The sequence below is a fragment of the Pseudophryne corroboree genome, chromosome 8, assembly GCF_028390025.1.
Source record: "Pseudophryne corroboree isolate aPseCor3 chromosome 8, aPseCor3.hap2, whole genome shotgun sequence".
NCBI lineage: Eukaryota > Metazoa > Chordata > Amphibia > Anura > Myobatrachidae > Pseudophryne > Pseudophryne corroboree.
In genome coordinates this window covers 413,407,210-413,428,664 of record NC_086451.1, presented here as the reverse complement: position 1 = coordinate 413,428,664, position 21,455 = coordinate 413,407,210, and the positions used below count along the sequence as shown (strand labels likewise).

At 47.6% G+C, this 21,455-nt stretch overlaps 1 protein-coding gene across 5 annotated transcripts in view; it reads left to right on the top strand.

The window, feature by feature from the left end:
- SLC8A2 (solute carrier family 8 member A2) overlaps positions 1–21,455 on the top strand; it is a 418,203-nt gene that overhangs the window by 82,378 nt on the left and 314,370 nt on the right. For 2 of the 5 annotated variants that reach the window (XM_063937878.1, XM_063937874.1), the window contains exon 1: positions 2,027–2,252. The exons of the other annotated variants lie outside the window; for them this stretch is intronic. The gene's annotated coding sequence lies outside the window, so the exon portion shown is untranslated. Of the gene's footprint in view, positions 1–2,026; positions 2,253–21,455 lie in introns of those variants that run through there. 5 annotated transcript variants of the gene reach the window in all.

Below are 21,455 nucleotides of genomic sequence, written 5' to 3'. Positions count from 1 at the left end.
ACTGCTGCTGTGTTGCGGAGTTGTCATAATAAACATCATTGACTTTTACCCAAGTTGTCGTGGTCACGCCTTCGGGCAGTTATTATTCATGTTACTTACATGTCCAGGGGTCTGATACAACCTCCCAGGTTCCGGTACATCTCAGCCCCTACAACTGAGGCTGCCTCCCGTCAGCTCAGGCCCTCAGTTGTGACACTAACTCATCATTTGGGCTCTCCATGGGAAAAGTTACCCCTCTGCACACTGGCAAATTGCTATACCATAGAGCGGGACTGCACAAAGCTGCAAAGGGATCTACATGTCCTCACCCTTTACCCTGGTATCTTCACCACTTTCTAAATAGGAGACCTATGTGGACGCGGTAAAATTAAACCTTGCTAAAAAAGAGACACATTTGTTTTGTATTTTGGGGATCCACTGGAAACCCGACACTGCTCAGAATGCTTACACTGGCAACCCTGAATAGGGTCACAAGCCCAGCACCGGAAACCCCCGACCGCCGGGATTCCGAATGAGCAGCTTCCAGCTTGACTGACAGCTAATCTATGGGGGGGGGGGGAGGTTAGGTTTAGGCTGCAAGGGGAGGGTTATGCTGCAGAGCTGGGGGTTAGGTTTAGGCTGCGGGGAGGGGGGTAAGGTTTAGGCACCCCTGGGGAAGGTTAGGCTGCGAGGGAGGGGGGCTTAGGTTTAGGCAGGGGTGGGTTGTGATTAGGTGCCACCCGGGAGGGCTAGGGTTAGGCTGCAGGGGGTGGGGTTAGGTTTAGGCTGCGGGAAGGGAGGGTTAGGGGGCCATTAGGGAAAGGCAGGTATACTTGCCTTCCCTTGTTGGGCATCTGTACATCGGGATGCCGTGGTCAGTATTCTGTCTGCCGGCATCTTGACCGGCAGCATTCCAATCCAAACCTGTATTCTGAACAGCATTCACATGTTTCATATATTAACTATTTATCCAGGTCAAGATATATATATATTTATATATATATATATATATATATATATATATATATATATAGCCATACATGCACTTTATATTATTATTAACAATGTATTTTTGAGCATTATATCAGTAAAATAAATGTATGCAATCTCACCCCATCTGTAATGTGTCTATCAAGTATACACAAATTTACTTTTTTTTATTCTCACCTGTAACTCTGTTTATATTTCCCCTGATCACCACATATGACTTCTGCATATAAGCCCTCTGCTTTATCTGTTCCTCTGCATAACACATCCTATTACTGCATTTAACATTCAAACTCTTCTTATTACTCACATAACCCCTCCCTATATCTCATCTTATTACTTCATATAACCCCTCCTTATAGCTTGCTTTCTTACATTATAAAACATCTCCTTAGTACACTTCCCAGCATGGTGGCACAGTGGCCAGCAATGCTTCCCACCAGCGTCCTATCTGTATTAAGTTTGTGTGTCCTCGCTATGTAAGACATACTGGTAGCTTATTCTGCTTCTGATTAAATGAACCTTATTTAGTGTACGTTTGATGTGAATGATTATTCTCTGCAAAGTGCTACCTAATATGTTGGTGTTATATTACTCTGTATCGCTCCCTCACTATATTGCCTATATTTTATTTGATTCCTCAATGTAAATCCATCCATAGCTCCCTATAACCTCTCCTATAACTCTTTATTCCATATAATCCCTCCCTATAATTCCTCCTATTATTGTATATAATCCCTTTCTGTTAGCACCTCCTATTACTCCATATAACCCCTCCCTACAACACCTCCTATTTCCCCGTAAAACCTCTCCCTGTAACCCCTCCTATTATCCTGTATAAGCCATTGCCCTGTGCTCTGCTATGCTGTGTATGAAATAGCCAGGTGTAACATATACAGTGTGACTATAGTGACTGCTCTTTGGCGCTGTCCAGCTGCTGAAATTGAGAGCAGAGGAGCAGCTAGCAAGGGGAGAGGGAGAGCTGACAGAGGGGAGGTGGGTGATGTGTGGAGGGGAGTAGAGGGTGGAGACACAGGGAGGGGAGAAGCAATATGCGGATCCAGACAGGCAAGGCAAGGGAGAGGGAGTGGAGGTGGAGAGAAGCTGGAGGCGCAACAGCTGTGGAGGAGAGGAGAGTGCAGGGGGGTGGGAGCTGAGGCTTTTCCGCAGACACTGATACTCCTGCAAACCCCCCTTCTCAAGGCAGCAAGGGACCCCCACACTGAGCAGGAGAAGGACAGACATGCATTGGAGCGTGTGATGTGGGCAGAGAGACCAGGGAGCAGGTGAGATGTCTGTCTGTCTGTCAGAGTGTCTCTTCTTCTCCTCAGTATTGTTTCAGCCTGCATATGTCTGTATCTTGCTTTCTGTGTGTGGCTGTGCCTGGCATCATCCTCTCTGCTTCTTCATTCAATATCCCCACAATAGCTGCTGTCTCCGGCTTTCCCTCCTTCCCAGTTCTCTCTCCCCACATCTGCCTCTCTATCCACTTTGTGCTTTCTGTCATCCTCCTCCCTCATCTTAATTTGTGTAATTGCACCTCTCCTCATCTGCCTCCCTCTCACACAAACAGCACATTATCTCTCATAATCACTCTGCGCTCTGTCCTCCAATGCACAGGGAGCTCTCCATGTGTCATCCAGATATTCCCCATCACTCTGTCACGCTGCACTACCTGTCCCTATACCTTTCCTTCATCCCTCTGACCCTCCCTCCCTCCCTATCTATCCATCTGAGGGACCCATGATGTCCAGTGTGGCGGTCTGAGCAGGCTGATTTCTAGGTGGACACTGCCCTGTGTGTATTATCCATGCACCCAACACTGAGGGAGAATTCCATCCTCCATTACTGGAAGCACATAACTGGACCCCTCTATATCCCCTGCTGCGTTTCTTAATTCATTTCCAAGAACCAGTCCACAAGTGGCAACCCCCGCTCCCCAAATGAAGTGTGGAGCACGTGGGGGAAAATAATGGATTTCACTGAAGCACTTAATGACAGGCGGAATGCTACTCCCCCCCCCCCCCCCCTCCTTATACAGCTCAGGTCTGTTATCAGCCTACTACCCCAATAAGAGGTAAATGGTGGCAGTGTGCTCTGTCCAGGGCATAATGTCCAGTGTTTGATGTGATAGGTAGGTGTACCGTAACACCCAGTGGTGGTCGGGAATAGGACAACTGCAGTCTATACTGAGCAGAGGAATTGGCCTTTGCAACCCTTCTCCGTCACTATCACCTCTCTGATGGAATGAATTTGGTTAATTGCCCAGAGATGACCCTTGGAGAAGGTGGACTTCAGCGCCGGTTCAGTGGTCAACGTCTCTTGTGATAAATATATGATATACGTTATGGCTTTATAATCAGAATGTGGAGATGTGTAATGTACTTTGTGGAATTTAGATGCAGAATACATAGCGAAAGGTGATATACTGCCAGTAGCAACAGGGGGACGGAACCTGTGAGCTACAGGGTAGGATGATGAACAGTAGCATGTAGTAGGAAAAGCCAGAAGAATACTCTGGGGGAATAAGGAGAGAGGTATTAGTAGTAAGAAGCAGGGGGTGATATTGTCACTTTATAGGTCATGGGTGAGATTTTGTTGCCGGTGTTGTGTTCAGTTCTAGAGCTAAAACCTATTCCATCAGCTACTTAACCAGTCTATAGACTGCAAAGCAGAAAATGTAGGAAATAATGAAAGAACGTAACATATATAATGGAGAGAGGATACAGAAATGACATGACGGACACATACAAATATATTGCAGGTGTTAACAGATCATTTCTACTGTAGAACAAGGGGGCATACTTGGAAATTGGATGGAGTGACATTTACTTAACCATCCAGAATGCAGGGAACAGATATACTGTAAAATAGTCAATGTAACAGCTAGGCGAGATGAACCACTCGGTTATTTTCTGCTATCACTTTCTATATTGGTAGCACATGCAGAGTGTCTAGAACACAGCTTATTAACCTCTAATGTAGTGAATAATCTCAGTCTGCCCTCCCCATTCTCTGTGCGTGGATATAGAAGCATAGACACATTGTGAAGAAATGATTGCATTGTGAGCTGTTTACTCTCTTTCTGACATGGACCTTCGCTTGCTGATCTAGCACAACTAATCCTGTTATTTGGGCAATGGTATCACTTGTCATGCTGGGAGGACGTATTGCTATGCACAGAATGTCTGAAGAAAGCTTGTTGCTAGGGAGAATGAAGATGGAGGGGTCATCGGGGTCAAGTGTGTGAATTCATTTATCCGTGTGTGACCAATCTCTGTGGTTCTATGCATGTATGTTTCACCATGTATGTTATACCATATGTGTGGGATTCCATGGAAGTATGGCATACCCTATGTGGGTGATTGCATGTATTTGTGAATATCTCTATAAATCCAAGCTTGAATACTTCACGGTCGAGTCACATTATTATGACCACCTCCTACATTTGGCGTCGGTAGTACGTCACGTGTCGTGCGCTGGCTTGTTGGGTATATAAGGTGTGCGATAGGCCGTCTGCACACATCACTCGTTGCTATCATGGGTAAAAGGGGCGATTTATCAGAGTTGCAAAAAGGGGTGATTATCGGCTTTTCGGGCCAAGGGTGGCAGTATTTCTGACAAAGCACAGTTACGCGTGCTACTCTGGTGAAGGTGTATCGGGACTGGACAAATGACACCATTGCGAATAACCAAGGTGGAAACTGTGGAGCCCCACATGCCAATGATGTGAAAGGTGGACGTCAGCTACGAAGGTGCGTGAGGGCCGACCGACGCGCTACATTGGAGCAGCTCACCGTCAAAAGGAATCTGGGGGATACCAGACGTGTGTCTAAAATGATAGTTCAACAAACATCTAGCTGCTGTCCGTGCTGCACACGGCGGTTACTCTGGCGATTAGCTCGACCGTGTATCTGTTATCACTGCATACATGATTCCATGTATGCCTATCTTACCATTAATGTCACTTAATACATGTACAGTATATATGCGTAGTTGTGTGAGCTGTATGGGAATTCATGTATTTATGATTGTATATGTGTAAGTCAGTGTATTATCCTCAGTACAAACCTCTGTATGGCGGTGTGACCATGTACACGTGTTGTGTTCATTGTGAAATTCCCTGCAAGTTGGGGACCTTTTGTGCCAGAAACACAGAGGTAAAGCGCGCCCAATAAAAAGACGCATTTTGCTCGGCATGCAAAGCTGGACATAAGTCAAGATGCGTCATGTTCAGAGTGCGTATGGCAGGGGAAACTAACACATGCGCCTGTTTACGCCAGGTGACGTGGCTTGGCAGTGGAAGTAGTAAAATTTACAGTATACAGTGCTGTGTTATGTACATAAGTCTGCCAGACACGGACAGTGTGATTGATACATAATAAGTCATACCATGTCAAATACATTTATGTACAGAAACACGTACAACATTAAAGTACTAATTAAATTCAGGTAAATACTAAGAACTATTTTCTTTCCCTTTAAAAAAAACAACAACAAAAAGAACTGGGAATTTGCTTTCCTGCCACGGATCGATTGCACATAGCTAATTAATGGGAATAGATGACAGCAGCCACAGGAATGACAGTAATAGTATCAGCGGTGCATTCTAATGTGGCTGCCAATCATCATCATCTTCAGGGGACGAGCATCCGCCAGTGATACGTTTCCTGATGGGTACATAGGTTCCTTTGTTGTGGTCTGTATGGGACTTGTTGGCATGAACATGGCCCCGCTGTATTTGGCCAATGCTTGCATGGCCCCTCTGTCCTCCGTATTAGCTAATTGTAAAGCGGCATAAATGCATCAGAATTTACCAGCAAGTGAATAAAACCCCAAAATGCACTTATGTCCAACTCTACATCAGCTCCTGTGGATGGAATCAGGGCCGTCACTAGGTGTGTGCTAGCGTTGCCATTGCCTCCACGGCTCTTGGGTGCCGCTCAGTCGCTATCACTGCTTGCACGCTCTGGGCACATGCCCTGCAGAGCCTGGACAGTGTGGAAGGATCTGAGTACACTCGGTGTGACATCATACTGTATGTTCAGGGGGCAGGGCTGGCCCAGGGCACATTGCCGCCTTGTTACAGCAGTGTTTGGAACCTCTTGGAACGGTAGAGTTTGGCCGCTACCTATTAGCCCTGTGTTTAGGAAAAGTGGCATTGTATCAGTTGTTCTGTAAGAAGTGGAGTACAGAGGGGTATATTTAGTAAAGTGTGGGTTTTTAGAAGTGGAGATGAAGCCAATCAGATTCTAGCTATTATCTTCTAGAACAGTGGTTCTCAAACTCGGTCCTCAGGACCCCACACGGTGCATGTTTTGCAGGTAATCCAGCAAGTGCACAGGTGTATTAATTACTCACTGACACATTTTAAAAGGTCCACAGGTGGAGCTAATTATTTCACTTGTGATTCTGTGAGACCTGCAAATCATGCACTGTGTGGGGTCCTGAGGACCGTGTTTGAGAACCTGTGTTCTAGAAGTTGCTAGATAAGTGATAAGTAAAATCTGATTGGTTGCTATGGGCAACATCTCCACTTCTAAAAACTCTTGCTTTAGTAAATTACCCCAGGGCGTGTGTCTGAGATGGTTATGGTTCAAAGGGTCGTCAATATCTAGGTCGACACCAAATGGTCAAAAGATCGACAGGCAGACATGGACATGGTCGACACATGAAAAGGTCGACATATGAAAAGGACGACATCTGTTTATGATGGGGTTTTCTGTGTCAAAATTTCCCTTCCAGCACGTGGACCCCCAATTAGTGCACCGTGTCCCCTTGCTTTGAGCAAGGTTACTATTCCCAATTGTAATCCACGTGGATGGTAAAGTATGAAAAAGTGCTAAATAAAAAAAAAAACCTCATGTTGACCTTTTCACCTGTCGACCATTGTCACGTGGACCATTTGAACCTATCAACCAATTGACCATGTCGGCCATACGCACGTCGACCATTTGGTGTCGACCTTTTAACTGTCAAACTATCATGCGGATGCCTGCTGAGACAGCTTGTAGCTGCAATGCTGAAATGATGGACAGCTCCTTCCTGACGCTACAGCTTTCCTCTGGTAATAGACTAATGATTATTTCAGTTAAACGATCAGCAATTACATTTTAAATATGAGACTCCTCTGATCAGCTGGTAGAATGTGACTGTTAAAGTGTTGGCTCTTCTGGGGCTTGATATGGTAACACGTGTTCCTGTAATACTGAGTTGTTTTATTATACTGGTGCAGCGTTTTATCATTATTCTCCATGAACAGTGGGGTTCATTTAGTAACTATGAAACACATCAGCCATGACCCTTCTTATACTGATTCCTTGGATTGGCTATGATAGGGCATCCCTTATTCAAGGATTGGGCATTTGTGTGCCCTCAGTCACCACACACTAGAACATTTATGACACCCGTTGGAGGGATCTGGCTGAATGTGACTTACACTCCTACCATCTGTGTGTTGTGACGAAGGCACATCTGTTGTGAAGCCTCCCACTCTCCACCTCTCTTGTGGAATAAAATTGTTCCATTCACTGAGCGGGGCGGTAAGGGATTATTTTAAGTAATGCAAATTGAGGAAAAAAATAGCTGAGTTGATTTACAGGAGTGTTATTTGGTGAATAACTATGACACAATGAAACATTGTGCATGCAGCGTGAATACATAACCTATGTTTCTCTGACGTCCTAGTGGATGCTGGGGACTCCGAAAGGACCATGGGGAATAGCGGCTCCGCAGGAGACTGGGCACAAAAGTAAAAGCTTTAGGACTACCTGGTGTGCACTGGCTCCTCCCCCTATGACCCTCCTCCAAGCCTCTGTTAGATTTTTGTGCCCGAACGAGAAGGGTGCAGACTAAGGGGCTCTCCTGAGCTGCTTAGAGTAAAAGTTTAAGTTAGGTTTTTTATTTTCAGTGAGACCTGCTGGCAACAGGCTCACTGCACCGAGGGACTAAGGGGAGAAGAAGCGAACTCACCTGCGTGCAGAGTGGATTGGGCTTCTTAGGCTACTGGACATTAGCTCCAGAGGGACGATCACAGGCCCAGCCATGGATGGGTCCCAGAGCCGCGCCGCCGGCCCCCTTACAGAGCCAGAAGACTGAAGAGGTCCGGAAAATCGGCGGCAGAAGACGTCCTGTCTTCAATAAGGTAGCGCACAGCACCGCAGCTGTGCGCCATTGCTCTCAGCACACTTCACACTCCGGTCACTGAGGGTGCAGGGCGCTGGGGGGGGGGCGCCCTGAGACGCAATAAAAACACCTTATATGGCAAAAAATACATCACATATAGCTCCTGGGCTATATGGATGCATTTAACCCCTGCCAATTTTTCCATAAAAAAGCGGGAGAAAGGCCACCGATAAGGGGGCGGAGCCTATCTCCTCAGCACACTGGCGCCATTTTTTCCTCACAGCTCCGTTGGAGGAAAGCTCCCTGACTCTCCCCTGCAGTCCTGCACTACAGAAACAGGGTAAAACAAGAGAGGGGGGGCACTAATTTGGCAGATAAATATATACAGCAGCTATAACAGGGAGAAACACTTATATAAGGTTATCCCTGTATATATATAGCGCTCTGGTGTGTGCTGGCAAACTCTCCCTCTGTCTCCCCAAAGGGCTAGTGGGGTCCTATCCTCTATCAGAGCATTCCCTGTGTGTGTGTGTGTGCTGTGTGTCGGTACGTTGTGTCGACATGTATGAGGAGGAAAATGGTGTGGAGGCGGAGCAATTGCCTGTATTAGTGATGTCACCCCCTAGGGAGTCGACACCTGACTGGATGGTCTTATGGAAGGAATTACGTGATAGTGTCAGCACTTTACAAAAGACTGTTGACGACATGAGACAGCCGGCAAATCAGTTAATACCTGTACAGGCGTCTCAAACACCGTCAGGGGCTCTAAAGCGCCCGTTACCTCAGATGGTCGACACAGACACAGACACTGACTCCAGTGTCGACGGTGAGGAAACAAACGTATTTTCCAGTAGGGCCACACGTTACATGATCACGGCAATGAAGGAGGTTTTGAACATTTCTGATACTACAAGTACCACAAAAAAGGGTATTATGTGGGGTGTGAAAAAACTACCCGTAGTTTTTCCTGAATCAGATGAATTAAATGAGGTGTGTGATGAAGCGTGGGTTTCCCCCGATAAAAAACTGCTAATTTCTAAAAAATTATTGGCATTATACCCTTTCCCGCCAGAGGTTAGGGCGCGTTGGGAAACACCCCCTAGGGTAGATAAGGCGCTCACACGCTTATCAAAACAAGTGGCGTTACCGTCTCCTGATACGGCCGCCCTTAAGGAACCAGCTGATAGGAAGCTGGAAAATATCCTAAAAAGTATATACACACATACTGGTATTATACTGCGACCAGCAATCGCCTCAGCCTGGATGTGCAGTGCTGGGGTGGCTTGGTCGGATTCCCTGACTGAAAATATTGATACCCTGGACAGGGACAATATATTATTGACTATAGAGCATTTAAAGGATGCATTTCTATATATGCGAGATGCACAGAGGGATATTTGCACTCTGGCATCAAGAGTAAGTGCGCTGTCCATTTCTGCCAGAAGAGGGTTATGGACGCGACAGTGGTCAGGTGATGCGGATTCCAAACGGCATATGGAAGTATTGCCGTATAAAGGGGAGGAGTTATTTGGGGTCGGTCTATCGGACCTGGTGGCCACGGCAACGGCTGGGAAATCCACCTTTTTACCCCAGGTCACCTCTCAGCAGAAAAAGACACCGTCTTTTCAGGCTCAGTCCTTTCGTCCCCATAAGGGCAAGCGGGCAAAAGGCCACTCATATCTGCCCCGGGGCAGAGGAAGGGGAAAAAGACTGCAGCAGACAGCCTCTTCCCACGAACAGAAGCCCTCCCCCGCTTCTGCCAAGTCCTCAGCATGACGCTGGGGCCTTACAAGCGGACTCAGGCACGGTGGGGGCCCGTCTCAAGAATTTCAGCGCGCAGTGGGCTCACTCGCAAGTGGACCCCTGGATCCTGCAGGTAGTATCTCAGGGGTACAAATTGGAATTCGAGACGTCTCCCCCTCGCCGGTTCCTGAAGTCTGCTTTACCAACGTCTCCCCCCGACAGGGAGGCAGTATTGGAAGCCATTCACAAGCTGTATTCCCAGCAGGTGATAATCAAGGTACCCCTCCTACAACAGGGAAAGGGGTATTATTCCACGCTGTTTGTGGTACCGAAGCCGGACGGCTCGGTGAGACCTATTTTAAATCTGAAATCCTTGAACACTTACATACAAAGGTTCAAATTCAAGATGGAATCACTCAGAGCAGTGATAGCGAACCTGGAAGAAGGGGACTATATGGTGTCTCTGGACATCAAGGATGCTTACCTCCATGTCCCAATTTGCCCTTCTCACCAAGGGTACCTCAGGTTTGTGGTACAGAACTGTCACTATCAGTTTCAGACGCTGCCGTTTGGATTGTCCACGGCACCCCGGGTCTTTACCAAGGTAATGGCCGAAATGATGATTCTTCTTCGAAGAAAAGGCGTCTTAATTATCCCTTACTTGGACGATCTCCTGATAAGGGCAAGGTCCAGAGAACAGTTAGAGGTCGGAGTAGCACTATCTCAAGTAGTACTACGACAGCACGGATGGATTCTAAATATTTCAAAATCGCAGCTGATTCCGACGACACGTCTGTTGTTCCTAGGGATGATTCTGGACACAGTACAGAAAAAGGTGTTTCTCCCGGAGGAGAAAGCCAGGGAGTTATCCGACCTAGTCAGGAACCTCCTAAAACCAGGCCAAGTGTCAGTGCATCAATGCACAAGGGTCCTGGGAAAAATGGTGGCTTCTTACGAAGCGATTCCATTCGGCAGATTCCACGCAAGAACTTTTCAGTGGGATCTGCTGGACAAATGGTCCGGATCGCATCTTCAAATGCATCAGCGGATAACCCTGTCTTCAAGGACAAGGGTGTCTCTCCTGTGGTGGTTACAGAGTGCTCATCTTCTAGAGGGCCGCAGATTCGGCATTCAGGACTGGGTCCTGGTGACCACGGATGCCAGCCTGAGAGGCTGGGGAGCAGTCACACAGGGAAGAAATTTCCAGGGCTTGTGGTCAAGCATGGAAACGTCACTTCACATAAATATCCTGGAACTAAGGGCCATTTACAATGCCCTAAGTCAGGCAAGGCCTCTGCTTCAGGGTCAGCCAGTGTTGATCCAGTCGGACAACATCAGGGCAGTCGCCCACGTAAACAGACAGGGCGGCACAAGAAGCAGGAGGGCAATGACGGAAGTTGCAAGGATTCTTCGCTGGGCGGAAAATCATGTGATAGCACTGTCAGCAGTGTTCATTCCGGGAGTGGACAACTGGGAAGCAGACTTCCTCAGCAGACACGACCTCCACCCGGGGGAGTGGGGACTTCACCCAGAAGTCTTCCACATGATTGTGAACCGTTGGGAAAAACCAAAGGTGGACATGATGGCGTCCCGCCTCAACAAAAAACTGGACAGATATTGCGCCAGGTCAAGGGACCCTCAGGCAATAGCTGTGGACGCTCTGGTAACACCGTGGGTGTACCAGTCAGTGTATGTGTTCCCTCCTCTGCCTCTCATACCCAAGGTACTGAGAATCATAAGAAGGAGAGGAGTAAGGACTATACTCGTAGCTCTGGATTGGCCAAGAAGGACTTGGTACCCGGAACTTCAAGAGATGCTCACGGAAGACCCGTGGCCTCTACCTCTAAGAAAGGACCTGCTCCAGCAGGGACCATGTCTGTTCCAAGACTTACCGCAGCTGCGTTTGACGGCATGGCGGTTGAACGCCGGATCCTGAAGGAAAAAGGCATTCCGGATTAAGTCATCCCTACCCTGATCAAAGCCAGGAAGGATGTAACTGTGCAACATTATCACCGTATTTGGCGTAAATATGTTGCGTGGTGTGAGGCCAGGAAGGCCCCTACAGAGGAATTTCAACTGGGTCGTTTCCTGCATTTCCTGCAAACAGGACTGTCTATGGGCCTAAAATTAGGGTCCATTAAGGTTCAAATTTCGGCCCTGTCAATATTCTTCCAAAAAGAACTAGCTTCAGTTCCTGAAGTTCAGACGTTTGTCAAGGGAGTACTGCATATACAGCCTCCTTTTGTGCCTCCAGTGGCACCTTGGGATCTCAATGTAGTTTTAGGGTTCCTAAAATCACATTGGTTTGAACCACTCACCACTGTGGACTTAAAATATCTCACATGGAAAGTTGTAATGCTGTTAGCCCTGGCTTCAGCCAGGCGTGTTTCAGAATTGGCGGCTTTATCCTATAAAAGCCCTTACCTAATTTTTCATACGGACAGGGCAGAATTGAGGACTCGTCCTCAATTTCTCCCTAAGGTGGTTTCAGCATTTCACTTAAACCAGCCTATTGTGGTGCCTGCGGCTACTAGGGACTTGGAGGATTCCAAGTTACTGGACTTAGTCAGGGCCCTGAAAATATATGTTTCCAGGACGGCTGGAGTCAGAAAATCTGACTCGCTGTTTATCCTGTATGCACCCAACAAGCTGGGTGCTCCTGCTTCTAAGCAGACTATTGCTCGTTGGATTTGTAGTACAATCCAGCTTGCACATTCTGTGGCAGGCCTGCCACAGCCAAAATCTGTAAAAGCCCATTCCACAAGGAAAGTGGGCTCATCTTGGGCGGCTGCCCGAGGGGTCTCGGCTTTACAACTTTGCCGAGCAGCTACTTGGTCAGGGGCAAACACGTTTGCTAAATTCTACAAATTTGATACCCTGGCTGAGGAGGACCTGGAGTTCTCTCATTCGGTGCTGCAGAGTCATCCGCACTCTCCCGCCCGTTTGGGAGCTTTGGTATAATCCCCATGGTCCTTTCGGAGTCCCCAGCATCCACTAGGACGTCAGAGAAAATAAGAATTTACTTACCGATAATTCTATTTCTCATAGTCCGTAGTGGATGCTGGGCGCCCATCCCAAGTGCGGATTGTCTGCAATACTTGTACATAATTATTGTTACAAAAATCGGGTTATTATTGTTGTGAGCCATCTTTTCAGAGACTCCTCTGTTATCATGCTGTTAACTGGGTTCAGATCACAAGTTGTACGGTGTGATTGGTGTGGCTGGTATGAGTCTTACCCGGGATTCAAAATCCTTCCTTATTGTGTACGCTCGTCCGGGCACAGTATCCTAACTGAGGCTAGGAGGAGGGTCATAGGGGGAGGAGCCAGTGCACACCAGGTAGTCCTAAAGCTTTTACTTTTGTGCCCAGTCTCCCGCGGAGCCGCTATTCCCCATGGTCCTTTCGGAGTCCCCAGCATCCACTACGGACTATGAGAAATAGAATTATCGGTAAGTAAATTCTTATTTTCTGCATGGCAATGACGGCATATTATTTCTATTATTATTTTTAGCTTTTGTTTAAAATATGCCACAAAGTGTCCACAGTACTGTACAAGGGGGAGGACAAAACACTGCAAGAAAATAGAGTACCAGAACCTAAGGACAGTACACAACAGCTAACTATAGCACAAGCATGTAGCATAAATACACACATTAGTGACAGACAATGGGGAAGGGAAGGGAAACTTGCTGTAGCTTGAAGGAGTATGTATTGGGGGGGGGGGATTCTACACAGGATTTATGGGTCGGCACACAGCGTCAGAGTCGGTGAAGAGGAGTGACACATAAGGAACTAGTGACATGGAGTGTGCTAGGAGAGGAGCAAGAGGAAAGAGGGACCTGCCTGTGAGAGCATACATACTAAGGGGAGGGGTGAACAGTGGGAGGGAAAAAGATCAGGGAGGAGGTTGAGCAGATAAGTGGTCATTTATGAGGATGGCTGGACAAAGTCTTAGAGGTAAGGGTAAGAGTAAGTGGCAGGGGGAGCAGGGGTGCGGGGAGAGGGAGGTTGGGGCAGGTACTAAGGGACCCGTGCCAGCTCTGCAGGGTTAAGTATGCCCCCTCCACCTTGCACATAGTTTTTATATAGTTTTTTTAGGTGGGTGTGGCCATGCCTTCCATGATTTGGACATGGCTTCCCCATCACTTGGGCCTGTCATTGCTCTCTAAGACCCTGGGGTGAAGGTCAGGGGCAGATGGAGCAGGAGCACAGAGGGCAGGATGGAGTGTGGACAGAGATGAGGTTGGAGAAGTAGCAGGGGAAGAGTGGGTTAGGGCTTTATATGAGGACCGAGGAGTGTAAACTGGAATCTGATGAGGATTTGGAGCTTGACCAGGGAACAGGTCCTGAGGTATAAATGTCACTGGGCTATCAATAAGTATGGGGCAAAAGAATACTGAGTAGAACATTTTCTCTGCCAATAGACTTATGCCTGTGTAGACTATGTGTAGATCAGTTGTACAAGCATTTGCTGAATGGGGCTTCTATGGTGATGGCTGAGTGGGTGCTACTATTCTCTATGTACCAAGAAGACAGCAATCTAATGAAATGCTGTGCTAGATTTGTTTGCATGTTAAAAGGTGTAATATGTAAATGAGGCACATAACAGTCTGCTGCACGGAACACTGCTGTTAACAAGGCAGTTGTATTACTCATACAAGTCAGTGACTTAAGACATAGGGGCCTGATTCTGAGTTGCAGGAAAGGTGGCTGTAGGTGCGGGCACCCACGGAAGCCTGTTTTACTACCTCACATTAATGCCAGTGTCCGTTCAACTAATGCGGCGGTTCATGCATGGGCAAGCACAAGTAAAGGCAAGATACATGCATACATCTACAGGCAAGATACATACATACATACATACATACATACAGTACAAGTATAGGCAAGATACATCCCCTAAGTTGTATCAATATACTTTTTTATTTACACAGGTATAATTACTTTTTACGTGATCTGTAGTAACCCTTTTCCATTCACACACTTATTGCAACATTTGCAAAACATTTAAACCATATGCATCTAAACATTGAGCCTAATTCAGACCTGATCGCTGTGCTGCAAATTTGCAGAGGTCTGCGATCAGATAGTCGCCGCCCATAGAGAGTGAAAACCCGCCCTGTGCAAGTGTGCAAATGCATGTGCACGCCATGCAACTCACTCACCATCTAATGATTTTTCCAGTCTGCGCAGTCTGTGCGTAGCCCAGGACTTACTCCTACAGTACGATACAAACAGTGTGATCGGGGTCGGAACGCCTGCGTTTTTCCCGACATTCCCAGAAAACGGCCAGTTACCACCCAGAAACATCCGCTTCCTGTCAATCACCTTGCGTATGCCTAGCGATCCAAATTCTCGCACCATTCTGTCGCTGTTTGGGCTCTCCCCTGCGCATTGCGGTGCATATGCATGCGCAATCATTCAATAATCGGCCGCTGTGTGACTTCGCACAACAGCGATCAGACCTGAATTAGGCCCATTGTCCCAGCATATAGAGACTGGCAGCACATTCCGGCAATTCCACAGAGAGCCAGTCTGATTGAAGTCTTGGCAATATCCCTGTTGCCACATTCCCCACTTATTGATGAGTGTTCCATGCTAGATGTACTGACTTTGAATTTACTTTACAAATCCTCTCTTGGTCAGCAACTTTTAACCACAAGATCCCATAGTTGTTCCGAAAAGCTCCTTCCGGGGCTGTCCCAGTAGGATGCAACCAATAAAACTGCAAGGAGATCCCACTGAAACAGCTGATCTTTATATGGAGTTATCACAATCACTGACATTGCAGGCAGGTGTACCGGAATTACCTTGGAACATGATTTTGAATGTGATTGGTTAATTCAAAACACGGCCCATCTCCGTTGTGAAAGGGTGCGCACACTGTCGCAAATCGCAGCATTGTAGGTTTTTACACTTCTTCTTCCTAAATTTATTTGGTTTCTTCTTCACTATTGTTGGTTTTAGTGTCATGTTAAAGGTTTGAAAAAGTCGGATATGATTTATTTTGATTCCGTGATTTACAGTATTTAAAAAAGAAATAGCAATTTTAATGAGGATATGTAGACATTTTATACCCATTATATGCAGAGATACCAGGGTGGGGGGCAGCTACAAAGTACCGTGGTCTGGGCCTGCCAAAGAGGCACATTGTTGCATCCAAAATGGTGTGCACAACCCTTCCATCCACAACAGTGGAGCAGCATCTATGAATTTAGTCCCATAATGGCTTGGCTACGTACTGGGGTCCCAACATTTCTAATGGTGGTCCTGACCAATGGCCTGATTCTGATTTGGAAGTAAAGCAAATCATTTTGTATCTGGAACAAAACATGTTGCCCTGCAAGGGGGGCAAATACATAAATTTTTTCTGTGCAGGGTAAATACTGGCTGCTTTTGCACGTAGCCCACAAATGTTAGCTTTATATTACACTGCAATATAGATTTCATATTGTCATCTGTGGTTGACGGGCTTGGCTGGCTGGGTCACTACTCATCTTGAATGTCTGTCCTGCCGTTATCAAAGGCAGCGCTCCATACCCAAACCAGTCTCCGTGACATGACATTATCACCGTACACCTCAGCAAGTTGGCGATGAATGTCAGCTGCTGATGTGCCCTTTAGACACAGAAATCTGATCACACTACGCACCTCAATGTGTGACCATGTCTCCGCCAGCCCATGTTACACCTGATGCTGGGACAGTATGACTGATATGAGGCGCAGTGTAATGGCCGTGAGGGGAAGCAGTGGCCTACCTGCTCTGGCCTGGCGGGAAGTTAGAATGAAATAGAGAACATTATACATGTGAGAGATCTAGTTACATTACTTATTGAACCATCCTTTTCTCTAACGTCCTAGTGGATGCTGGGACTCCGTCAGGACCATGGGGAATAGCGGGCTCCGCAGGAGACAGGGCACATCTAAATAAAGCTTTTAGGATCACATGCTGCGTACTGGCTCCTCCCCCTATGACCCTCCTCCAAGCCTCAGTTAGGTTTTTGTGCCCGTCCGAGAAGGGTGCAATCTAGGTGGCTCTCCTAAAGAGCTGCTTAGACAAAGTTTTTTTAGGTTTAAATCTCAGTGAATCCTGCTGGCAACAGGATCACTGCATCGAGGGACTTAGGGGAGAGATTTCCAACTCACCTGCGTGCAGGATGGATTGGAGTCTTAGGCTACTGGACACTTAGCTCCAGAGGGAGTCGGAACACAGGTCATCCTGGGGTTCGTCCCGGAGCCGCGCCGCCGACCCCCCTTACAGACGCTGAAGATCGGAGGTCCGGAAAGCAGGCGGCAGAAGACTCCTCAGTCTTCATGAAGGTAGCGCACAGCACTGCAGCTGTGCGCCATTGTTGCTACACGTCTCACTGATTCAGTCACGGAGGGTGCAGGGCGCTGCTGGGGGCGCCCTGGGCAGCAATATTAAATACCTTTAGTGGCGAAAAATACATCACATATAGCCATTAAGGCTATATGTATGTATTTAACCCAGGCCAGTTTTCTTAAAACCCGGGAGAAAAGCCCACCGAAAAAGGGGCGGAGCTTATTCTCCTCAGCACTCAGCGCCATTTTCCTGCTCAGCTCCGCTGGTGAGGAAGGCTCCCAGGATTCTCCCCTGCACTGCACTACAGAAACAGGGTAACAAAGAGAAGGGGGGCATAATTTGGCGATATTGATATATTAAAAGCGCCTATATCAAAAACAACACCTTCTAGGGTTGTTTATATACATTTATAGCGCTTTTGGTGTGTGCTGGCAAACTCTCCCTCTGTCTCCCCAAAGGGCTAAGAGGGTCCTGTCTTCGATTAGAGCATTCCCTGTGTGGCTGCTGTGTGTCGGTACGTGTGTGTCGACATGTATGAGGACGATGTTGGTGTGGAGGCAGAGCAATTGCCGGTAATGGTGATGTCACCCCCTAGGGAGTCGACACCGGAATGGATGGCTTTAGTTATGGAATTACGTGATAATGTTAGCACATTACAAAAGTCAGTTGACGAAATGAGACGGCCGGAAAACCAGTTAGTACCGGCTCAGGCGTCTCAGACACCGTCAGGGGCTGTAAAACGTCCCTTACCTCAGTCAGTCGACACGGGTACCGACACAGATGAATCTAGTGTCGACGGTGAAGAAACAAACGTATTTTCCAATAGGGCCACACGTTATATGATCACGGCAATGAAGGAGGCTTTGCAGATCTCTGATACTGCTGGTACCTCAAAAAGGGGTATTATGTGGGGGGTGAAAAAACTACCTGTAGCTTTTCCAGAATCAGAGGAATTGAATGACGTGTGTGATGAAGCGTGGGTTAACCCAGATAGAAAACTGCTAATTTCCAAGAAGTTCTTGGCATTATACCCTTTCCCACCAGAGGTTAGGGCGCGCTGGGAAACACCCCCTAGGGTGGATAAGGCGCTCACACGTTTATCAAAGCAAGTGGCGTTGCCGTCTCCTGATACGGCCGCCCTCAAGGATCCAGCAGATAGGAGGCTGGAAACTACACTGAAGAGTATATACACACATACTGGTGTTATACTGCGACCGGCAATAGCCTCAGCCTGGATGTGCAGTGCTGGGGTAGTGTGGTTGGATTCCCTGACTGAAAATATTGATACCCTGGATAGGGACAGTATTTTATTGACTCTAGAGCAATTAAAGGATGCGTTTCTTTATATGCGAGATGCTCAGAGGGATATTTGTACTCTAGCATCAAGGGTAAGCGCGATGTCCATATCTGCCAGAAGAAGTTTATGGACGCGACAGTGGTCAGGTGATGCGGATTCCAAAAGGCATATGGAAGTATTGCCATATAAAGGAGAGGAATTATTTGGGGTCGGTCTTTCGGACCTGGTGGCCACGGCAACTGCCGGCAAATCCACTTTTTTACCTCAGACCCCCTCCCAACAGAAAAAGACACCGTCTTTTCAGCCGCAGTCCTTTCGCTCCTATAAAAACAAGCGACCAAAAGGACAGTCTTATCTGCCGCGAAGCAGAGGAAAGGGTAAGAGAGGGCAGCAAGCAGCCCCTGCCCAGGACCAGAAGCCCGCCCCGGGTTCTACAAAGCCATCAGCATGACGCTGGGGCTTTACAAGCGGACTCAGGAGCGGTGGGGGGTCGACTCAAGATTTTCAGCAATCAGTGGGCTCGCTCACAAGTGGACCCGTGGATCCTGCAGATAATATCTCAGGGTTACATGTTGGAGTTCGAAAGGTCTCCCCCTCGCCGGTTCCTAAAGTCTGCTTTACCAACGTCTCCCTCAGAAAGGACGTCGGTATTGGAAGCCATTCACAAGCTGTATTCTCAGCAGGTGATAGTCAAGGTACCCCTCCTACAACAGGGAAAGGGGTATTATTCCACACTATTTGTGGTACCGAAGCCAGACGGTTCGGTAAGACCTATTCTAAACCTGAAATCCTTGAACCTGTACATACAGAAATTCAAGTTCAAGATGGAGTCACTCAGAGCAGTGATAGCGAATCTGGAGGAAGGGGACTTCATGGTGTCCCTGGACATAAAAGATGCTTATCTGCATGTCCCAATTTACCCCTCACACCAAGGGTATCTCAGGTTCGTGATACAAGACTGTCATTATCAGTTTCAAACGCTGCCGTTTGGTTTGTCCACGGCTCCTTGGGTCTTTACCAAGGTAATGACCGAAATGATGGTTCTTCTACGAAGAAAAGGCGTATTAATTATCCCTTACTTGGACGATCTCCTGATAAGGGCAAAGTCCAGAGAACAGCTGGAAGTCGGTGTAGCACTAACCCAGGTAGTGCTTCAGCAACACGGGTGGATTCTGAATCTTCCAAAATCTCAATTGACCCCGACAACACGTCTGCTGTTCCTGGGAATGATTCTGGACACGGTTCAGAAAAAGGTGTTTCTCCCGGAGGAGAAAGCAAGGGAGTTATCCGAACTTGTCAGGAACCTCCTAAAACCAGGAACTGTGTCAGTACATCAATGCACAAGAGTCCTGGGAAAGATGGTGGCTTCTTACGAAGCAATTCCATTTGGCAGATTCCATGCACGAACATTTCAGTGGGATCTGCTGGACAAATGGTCCGGATCGCATCTGCACATGCATCAGCGGATAACACTGTCACCAAGAACAAGGTTGTCTCTCCTGTGGTGGTTGCAGAGTGCCCATCTGTTAGAGGGCCGCAGATTCGGCATACAGGACTGGGTCCTGGTGACTACGGATGCCAGCCTACGAGGCTGGGGAGCAGTCACACAGGGAAGGAACTTCCAGGGCGTGTGGTCAAACCTGGAGACGTCCCTTCACATAAATATACTGGAGCTAAGAGCGATCTACAATGCTCTAAGCCTGGCAAAACCGCTGCTTCAGGGTCAGCCGGTGTTGATCCAGTCGGACAACATCACGGCAGTCGCCCACGTAAACCGACAAGGCGGCACGAGAAGCAGAAGAGCAATGACAGAAGCGGCAAGGATTCTGCGCTGGGCGGAAAATCATGTCATAGCACTGTCAGCAGTGTTCATCCCGGGAGTGGACAACTGGGAAGCAGATTTCCTCAGCAGACACGACCTTCACCCGGGAGAGTGGGGACTCCATCCAGAAGTCTTCCACATGATTGTGAACCGTTGGGAAAAACCAAAGGTGGACATGATGGCGTCTCGCCTCAACAAAAAATTGGACAGATATTGCGCCAGGTCAAGAGACCCTCAGGCAATAGCTGTGGACGCTCTGGTAACACCGTGGGTGTACCAGTCAGTGTATGTGTTCCCTCCTCTGCCTCTCATACCAAAGGTACTGAGAATTATACGGAAAAGGGGAGTAAGAACAATACTAGTGGCTCCGGACTGGCCAAGAAGAACTTGGTATCCGGAACTTCAAGAGATGCTCACGGAGGATCCGTGGCCTCTACCTCTAAGAAGGGATCTGCTTCAGCAGGGACCTTGTATGTTCCAAGACTTACCGCGTCTGCGTTTGACGGCATGGCGGTTGAACGCCGGATTCTAAAAGAAAAGGGCATTCCAGAGGAAGTTATTCCTACCTTGATGAAGGCTAGGAAGGAAGTGACTGTACAACATTATCACCGCATTTGGCGAAAATATGTTGCGTGGTGTGAGGCCAAAAAGGCCCCAACGGAAGAATTTCAATTGGGTCGATTCTTACATTTCCTGCAAGCAGGATTGTCTATGGGCCTAAAATTGGGGTCCATTAAAGTTCAAATTTCGGCCTTATCAATCTTCTTCCAGAAGGAATTGGCGTCAGTTCCTGAAGTACAAACTTTTGTCAAAGGTGTACTACATATACAACCCCCAATGGTGCCTCCAGTGGCACCGTGGGATTTGAACGTAGTTTTGAATTTTCTCAAATCTCATTGGTTTGAGCCTCTAAAATCGGTAGATTTAAAATACCTTACATGGAAGGTAACCATGTTATTGGCCCTGGCTTCAGCCAGGAGAGTTTCAGAGTTGGCGGCTTTATCGTACAAAAGCCCATATCTGATTTTCCATTCGGACAGGGCAGAACTGCGGACACGTCCTCATTTTCTCCCTAAGGTGGTTTCGGCTTTTCACTTGAACCAGCCTATTGTGGTGCCTGCGGCTACTAGCGACTTGGAGGACTCCAAGTTACTGGACGTTGTCAGAGCATTAAAA